The following is an 8,003-nucleotide window of genomic DNA, read 5'->3' as shown; positions in this document are numbered from 1 at the left end:
TTGGTGAGCTCCAGGTCAGCGAGAGAACCTGTCTCAAAAAGACAAAGTGAGCGACTTGTGAGGTTGACCTCTGGCTTTCATAGACACGTGCACATTTGTGCACACCCACCCCCTACAAATTAAAAATCAGTAGATGCTCAAAGATCACCTTACTCCACAAAAGGTTGATAAGAATTGCAGCTCTGACAGGTTCAAGGACAAGGTCAGTAAGTAGGCTGGTGGCTGAGAGCCCAGGTCAAGAATCTATATTCTTTGCGTGGTGCCCTCTAGATTTATGCTTGTGGGGCTGTGAGCTTCAGTTACTGGTTGTTTCTTTCTGAAGCTCTTTCCTTTTGGCTGGAGACTTTCTCAGCCTCCTTCACACATGCTTCAAGGTCACAGCCTAGACCAAAATGTTTACAGAAAAAGCTAGGCACTTATAAAGGGGACTCTGTGCCAGCTCCTACACTCCCAGTGCCTGGCTCCAAACAAACTCAGCAAACCAAGGAAGGGATAAAGTGGTCTCTGGAACCAGGAATGCCTACGTTGGAATGCCAATGGGAGAGCAGAGGCGTTCTGCCCTAGTTCCCCAGCAGCTGACACGGAGGCGGCTGCTGCTGCTGCCACCTCCTGGGAGAAGACAGACCTGAATGTCACACCTGAAGCCCAAGTCTAGGTTCACCAGTGACTTGGCCAAAGGTCCTGCTGGGTGGGCAAAGGGCTGAAATATTTTTGACTTAAGAAACAAACAAATAACCCAAAACTAATTACCCACTTACTCAACAACAAGAAAATCACATCCGTCTTTTTTGCATTTCTTTTGTTCTTTTTTGACAGCATTTTGCTTAAAGAAATGATTTCAGGGCTAGGGAACGCAGCTGTGGTAGAAAGAGCTTGTATACTATGCCTGAGGCCTAGAATTCTACCCTCCGCTCTGGAAAAAAAATAAAGATTTCATAACTGTTAGGTTTTTTGTTTGTTTGTTTATTGGGGTGTGTGTGTATTCAAGACAGGGTTTCTCTGTGTAATAGCTATGGCTGTCCTGGAACTCACTTTGTAGACCAGGCTGGCCTTGAACACCTGCCTCTGCCTCAGGAGTGCTGGGATTAAAGGCAGGTGCCACCATAGCCTGGAATCATAGTTGTTGGTTTTAGGAATCTATTAAAGATTCTTCTGCTTAGCTCTCGGAATCCTGAGTCCTGGAGTGATGGTGAGAATGCACACACATGGGAGTTTTACATACAAGTCTGGTGATTCTTGATGTCCGAGCAGCTCAGTGACCTGCTGGGCTGTTCTGAGAGTTGAGATAGTAATGGAAGCTCCTAGTATTCAAGAAATGTTCAATGGGGTGAGTTCATGCTTCCAGTCTCTCTGGGGACTTTCTTAATATCTTAGTTTCTTTTCCTGCTGTTGTGATAAAACAAACAAACAAACAAACAAAACCAACCAAACAACAACAACAAAACCCAAAAACCTAACAAAAGCAACTCAAGGGGGAAGTACAGTCCATCCTGGCAGAGAAATTGAGGCAGCTGGACACACTAGACCCAGAGTCAGAAAGCAAAGGAAGATGAACATTAGTGCCCAGCTCACTTCATCCACTTCAGAACCTACCCAGGTAATGGTCTCCCTCACAGTTGAAAAAGGTCTTCTGCATTTGGAGAGCTAGCTCATTGGCTAAGAACACTTGTTACTATTGCAGAGAATCCAGGTTCAGTTCCCAGAATCTATACAGTGGCTCATAATCATCTGTAATTCCTGTTCCTGAGGACCCAAACTCTTGTCCCCATAGGCTTATGACCATCTTATAAAGCAAAGTGCATGCATTTCAACATCAAAAGTCCTCATAGCCCAGTGGTTCTCACCCTCCCTAATGCTGAGGCCCTTTAATACAGCTCCTCATGTTGTGGTGACCCCCAACCACAAAATTATCTTCATTGCTACTTCATAACTGTAATTTTGCAACTGTTATGAATCATAATGAAAATAACTTATATGCAGGATATCTGGTATGTGACCCTGTGACCCTAAAGGGGTCGTGACTCCCAGGTTGAGAACCACTGCCATAGCCAATAACAGTTACAAAGTCTCTTAACTGTGAGTTGCTCTAAAATAAAAAAAACAAGTTACATGTTTTCAACATAAAATGGCATATAGTAAATATTTCCATTCCAAAAAAGAATAGGGGCATAGGAATGATTGGATCAAAGTGAGACCAAAATCCAGAAGGGCAAACCCCAAATCCTACAGCTTTGTATAGCACCAGAGGCTTGTAATATAATAAGCTGGGCTCCAAATGGCTTGGATGGCCCAGCTCCAGCTCTGCTGCCTGTAACGCGTATAGCCTCTCTTCACTCACGCTGTCAGTTCTCCTTGGCAGACATCCCAGGGTCCTAGCATCCCTGATGCCCCACGGTCACCACAGCCCCATGGATGTCAACTTCACAGCTTCATGCAACCGCCTCTCAGGGCCTCCTTGTAGGGACTCTGTCTCTGCCACACATTTCCTGGCCCCAGTGGTTCTTTGATACCACAGATCGGGACTCCATGACTGTGTCTAAGTTTTCATTTTTAAGGACTTCAAAACCAGTGCCATGGTAGCATGGATGATGTTGCCAAATTCTGTTGCCAGGCCCCCTTGTACCACAGCCATAGCAACGTCCATATGCTTTCTAGGCTGACGTTGGTGAAACCCTCATGGTATGGAGCCTCTGGTGGGTGGGGTCTTGCTCTCGGGGTACGTTTCCCATTCTCCCAGCGCAGTACAGGGGGCTTCTCTTCAGTGGTGCTGCCCTGCTTAATAATTAGTTGTTCCCTCATCACTAGCCTGAATTCTTTCCTCACTTAAAGTTTCCTCTGCTAAACAAATTAGTCCGTTAGCTTTAAAGTCAACTTCATTCAGGTTCTCAGGATATGGGCAATATGAAGCCAGATTCTTAGCCAAATTATCACACGAATGGTCCTTAGCCCAGTTCCTGGCAGAATCTTTGTCTCCCTCTGATAGCTCATGAGCTGGCCTCCACTGTCTGCATTTTTCAGCACTCTTGTATTTTTAAGGCCCTATCAGAACAACCCTTTAAGCTCGGTTTCCAGCCTTCCGGGGCTTTTCTGGTCCCAAGTGCCAAACTCTTCCACATTCCTCCCATAAACCAATTCCAAAGGCCTAAGAGCCATGTGGTCAGGTTGGTACCACTTTTCTATCTTAGTTTCTTTTCCTATTGCTATGATAAAATACCCTGACAAAAAGCAACTCAGGGGAGAAAGGGCTTATTTTAGCTCACAGATCATAGGTACATAAGACAGCATGATCTTGAGGTAGCTGGTCACATTACATCTACAGTCAGAAAGCAGAGAACTAGGAATGCCAGCACCCTGCCTGCTTTATTCATTGTATACAGTTTAGAATCCCCCACCCAGGGAACAGTCTGCCCACATCAATCAACCCAATCAAAATAATTTCTCACAGACATTCTCAGACGCTCACCTTAACCTAGGTTATAGCTCACAAGTGCACCTGGAGGCTTGTCTCCTAGGTGACTCTGGATCCTGCCAAGTTGACAGCATTAAACCATTACACTGACCCAAATCTGAGCTGACAACCCTATTCCTTTTAATTCTGTCCAGTTTAATTAAATATTGTCAAGAAGAAATTCAGAAGGAACCAAGAGACATGTTTACTGAGTACCTAGCATATGCCTATCATAGAGAATTTGAAGGATAATAACACACACACACATACACACACACACACACACACACACACACACACACGTGTGTGTGTGTGTGTGTGTGTGTGTGTGTGTGTGTGTGTGTGTATATATACATTTCTCATGAAATGCATAGGAAAAATCAAGGTGGGGTTCTAGATACACATCTGCAAATAGTTGTATAAATGTTTTAGGTGCCATAACAGCTAACATACTTGGGCATTAGTGTTCTCATCTGTTGAATACTACTGTAAAAGAACATTTTTCATATATATCAGAGCTTTCTTAGAAGACAGCATTGAATAATTTGTCATGTTTTATCTGTTCTAATCATCAAAATCTGTTAGAGGTCATGAACTCTGAGTGGCCCTGGTGAGCTAAAGCAAGATGTGCCTTTATGTCAAGATTGTTTTCCTTAACTGATGAATTATTACATTGTGGGATATTTGTACACTGTGTGAAGATGTGTCACTGTGATTGGTTTAATAAAGAGCTGAATGGCCAATAGCTAGGCAGGAAGAGGTTAGGTGGGACTTCTGGGGACAGAGAAGATGCCAGGAAAAAGAAAGATGGAGTGCCAGCCAGACACAGAGAGGAGATAGGAGGTGCAAGATGGAAGAGAGGTAATGCCATGTGATAGAACATAGATTAATATAAATGGGATAATTTAAGTTATGAGAGCTAGTTGAGACAAGCCTAAACTAAAGGCCAAGCTTACATAATTAATAAGAAGTCTCTGTGTCATTATTTGGGAGCTGGCAGTACAGAGAAAGACTTGCTACTTTCTTGGACTTATTTTAATCAACTATGTAGCGCACTGAGTATATTCTAGTCTATTTCAAGTATGTTTTAATCCTTTGCTATGGCTTGAATGTATATCCCTTCCAACATTCATGTTGAAACTTAACTCCCAATTAAGAGATGGGCCTTTTAGGAGATCAATAAGCATAGAGGGCTTCCTTTTCAAAACTGGGATCAGTGCTCTCATAAAAAGGTTGTAGGGAACTAGCTAGGCTCCTTGTTTTCTTCCACTATGTTCTGATATAACACCTCTCCCCTCCAGAAGACATAAGCCATCTTAGAAGCAGAAAGACAGGCCTTCAGTAGACACTGAACCTGTAGGCCTCTTGATCTTGAACTGTCAGCCTCTGAAACTGTGAGAAATAAATTTCTTTATAAATTACCCTGTCTCAAGTATTTTGTCACAGCAGTGTATAACACGCTTACCAAGAATAACTACAAAACCCCTTCCTTAACAACAAGGAAATGCCTTTGCCCCCAGCTAACTGGTATGTTCCTTTGCAGGAAACAGACTCGGCTGTGTTTGTTTTACTTTGCCTCTCTTGTGGTCGTTATTACTATTACTTGGCCACATTTGATATTTGAAAATACTTCATAGTTTATTAAAATCATTCCCAACTATCAACTCATTTGGGAAGAATTGTGATATGATCAAACAGGATGGATGGGCTTTTGAAAAAAAGAGGGTCTTCATGTATCACTGAACAGTGGAACCTCCTTGAATAAAGCATTGCATCAGTCAATGAATGATCCATGCTTTGCCTGGACTTTTTGTTTGTTTGTTTGTTTTTTGTTTTTCTGAGTCAGGGTTTCTCTATATAACAGTTCTGGCTGTCCTGGACCAGGCTGGCCTGGAATACAAAGAGATCAACCTGCCTCTGCCTCCCAAGTGCCAGGATGAAAGGAGTGTGCCACCAGTACCTGGCTTATGCCTGCCTTTTATAGTGGTTGGCTCCTCCTCATTATACAGACATTAGCTCAAATATCATCTTCTTAGGGAACCTGGCCGATCTAAGAACAATTCTGGATTAGTCTTTTAAGCATTTAGCACAGACTTAAATGATGACTTATATGTGTTGGCCAAACAGAGAATGTTAGCTTCATGAAGTGGGGCATGGTCTGGCTCCTCTGTTCACCATCGTCTCCCTAGCATCTGGGATAACCTGGGGCATCATGGCTTCCCTCAGTAAATCTTTCTTGCAGAGAGAGAGAGAGAGAGAGAGAGAGAGAGAGAGAGACAGAGAGAGACAGAGAGAGACAGAGAGAGACAGAGACACTAGCAAGCGAGACTTATTTGAGAAACATACCACAGGGCCCTCTGAGGGATAAGAAGAATGGGTAACTAATGCTGTGTGTTACCATAGCACTGCTGATCTCTGAAAACCGATGATCCTCATGCTCCATGATGGCACAATAGGCCCCATCTGTGAAGGACAACGGTACAGGGTGACTGCTGGCTGCTGTCAATTCCCAGGCCTTCCATGTGCATCTCTACAAACAACCCCACCACCTAAAGTCATGGCCCAAAGGCAGAAGAAAGGAAAGATGGACCCCTAGAAGTTTAGCTGTTAGTCATCTTCTGCAGAGTCTGCAATTTCTTGAGTTTCCAATTTTATTTTAACATTTCTATGAACAGAGTATCAATATATCTGTTTGTATTTCTATTAACATAAGGATACTTTACATTTTTCATCATTTGTGAAATTTGTGTTGTAGGAAAGCCATGCTCTCTTAGTTCTTTATACTGTGCTTGGCCACCATACCTAAGGGACACGTATTTACAGTGTTTTGACACTCTTTTTCCCTCTGCAGTAATTGAAACTCTCTTTTAGCACTATTTATTCATTCTTCCACAAGCACTTACTGGGCATCTCCTGTGTATACACGGAGACCGCGATACACAGCTGACACTGTGAATTGGATATACATGGCTCCTCCCATAATGGGAGTTATCTTTTACAGGACAGAGAAATACAAAAGAAACAGAAACATATTGTGATGATTTTTAAGCTAAGGAGGAGGAACCCAGGGAAATGTAGAAAATGTCAAGTAATTTTTTCCCCCCGAGACAGGGTTTCTCTGTGTAGCTTTGGAGCCTGTCCTGGAACTCACTCTGTAGACTAGGCTGACCTTGAACTCCCAGAGATCTACCTGCCTCTGCCTCCTGAGTTCTGGGATTAAAGGCACACACCACCATCACTCGGCTAAGTAATCTTAAAATAGATGATGAGGAAAGATTTTTCTAAGATATAATAATCTGAAGAGCAGAGTTAGCCAGGTAAAATATGGGGTGCAGAGATATTTTGGGCCAGGAACAGACTACACCTTGGAGATAGAGAGGATGCACCCCACATAAGTAGGGATTTGGAATGCTTGTCTAGTGAGGCCAGAATAGAGTGCTGAGGAGGACTTGGGGGATAAAAGAAAGCAGAAAAAGGAGAGAGCCCGAGCACATGCTGGAGGGATGACGAAGGACCCCTTGTTAAGCCATTTCTAGTAAATAGGTATAGAAAGTCACAGAAGAGCGGGGCATGGTAATCCCAGTACTCAAGAGAAGGAGAGGCAAGAGGTTCTCTGCAGATTGGAAGCCAGTCAGGTCTTGGTAGGTAGATTGTGTTGTGAAAACAACAACAATCACAGCAACTTCCCCTCCCTACCAAAAAAACAGTTACAGTCAAGTTTATCACTAAAAAAAGAAAAGAAAAAAAAAAGAAAGAAAGAAAGTTTAACAGTTAAGAAGAATTGGTTTTTGTTTTTTTTTTTGGGGGGGGGTTCGGTTTTTTGTTTGTTTCTTTGTTTTTTGTTTTTCAGACAAGGTTTCTCTGTGTAGTTTTTGGTGCTTGTTCTGGATCTTGCTTTGTAGACCAGGTTGACCTCAAATTCACAGAGATCCACCACCCAGCAAGAAGATTGGCTTTAAACCTGGGGTGGGGGTGGGAGGAAGCCCACTGGGCCACAAAGCTACATGAAGAGCTACCGGCAGCTGAGGAAAGCTGGAAGCTGAAGAGGTGGCCCTCCCTAGGGAAGAGCACACCCAATTGGTTGTCCAGTGTGAAATGGTCAGCCCTGCAAACATACATACAGGTAATATTATATGGACTCAACAGGTTATTCTTGGGAATAAATATTTATATACGAGTACATATATGCATGTAATAGCAATTAATAAAAAAAGAGGCCATGAATTTGAAGGAGAGCAGGGGAGGGTATATGGGAGGCTTGAAGGGCAGAAAGGGAAAGGGAAAATGTTGTAATTAAATTACAATCTCAAAAAGAAGACTTGGTTGATACCTGTTTTTCACAAAGTTTGGTCAGGAACTATACAATTCTATGCCTGGAAAAATAAAAAAGGACTTATTTAGATTGAGGTAAGAAGAAGCATTAGCAAATTGTGGGTCCTCTAACTAACTGGAGTGAATCCCCATCTCATCTCCCTTTCAGAGACAACCTTTTCCCCCATGCTAATCCCTCTGTAGCTAACTTCCTCAATCTCAGGCGTTTTTCTAACTCAAGTTT

The sequence above is a fragment of the Peromyscus maniculatus genome, chromosome 3 (genome assembly GCF_049852395.1).
Source record: "Peromyscus maniculatus bairdii isolate BWxNUB_F1_BW_parent chromosome 3, HU_Pman_BW_mat_3.1, whole genome shotgun sequence".
NCBI classification, from domain to species: domain Eukaryota; kingdom Metazoa; phylum Chordata; class Mammalia; order Rodentia; family Cricetidae; genus Peromyscus; species Peromyscus maniculatus.
The sequence above is the reverse complement of the archived record's forward strand: the minus strand, read 5'-3'. Positions refer to the sequence as shown.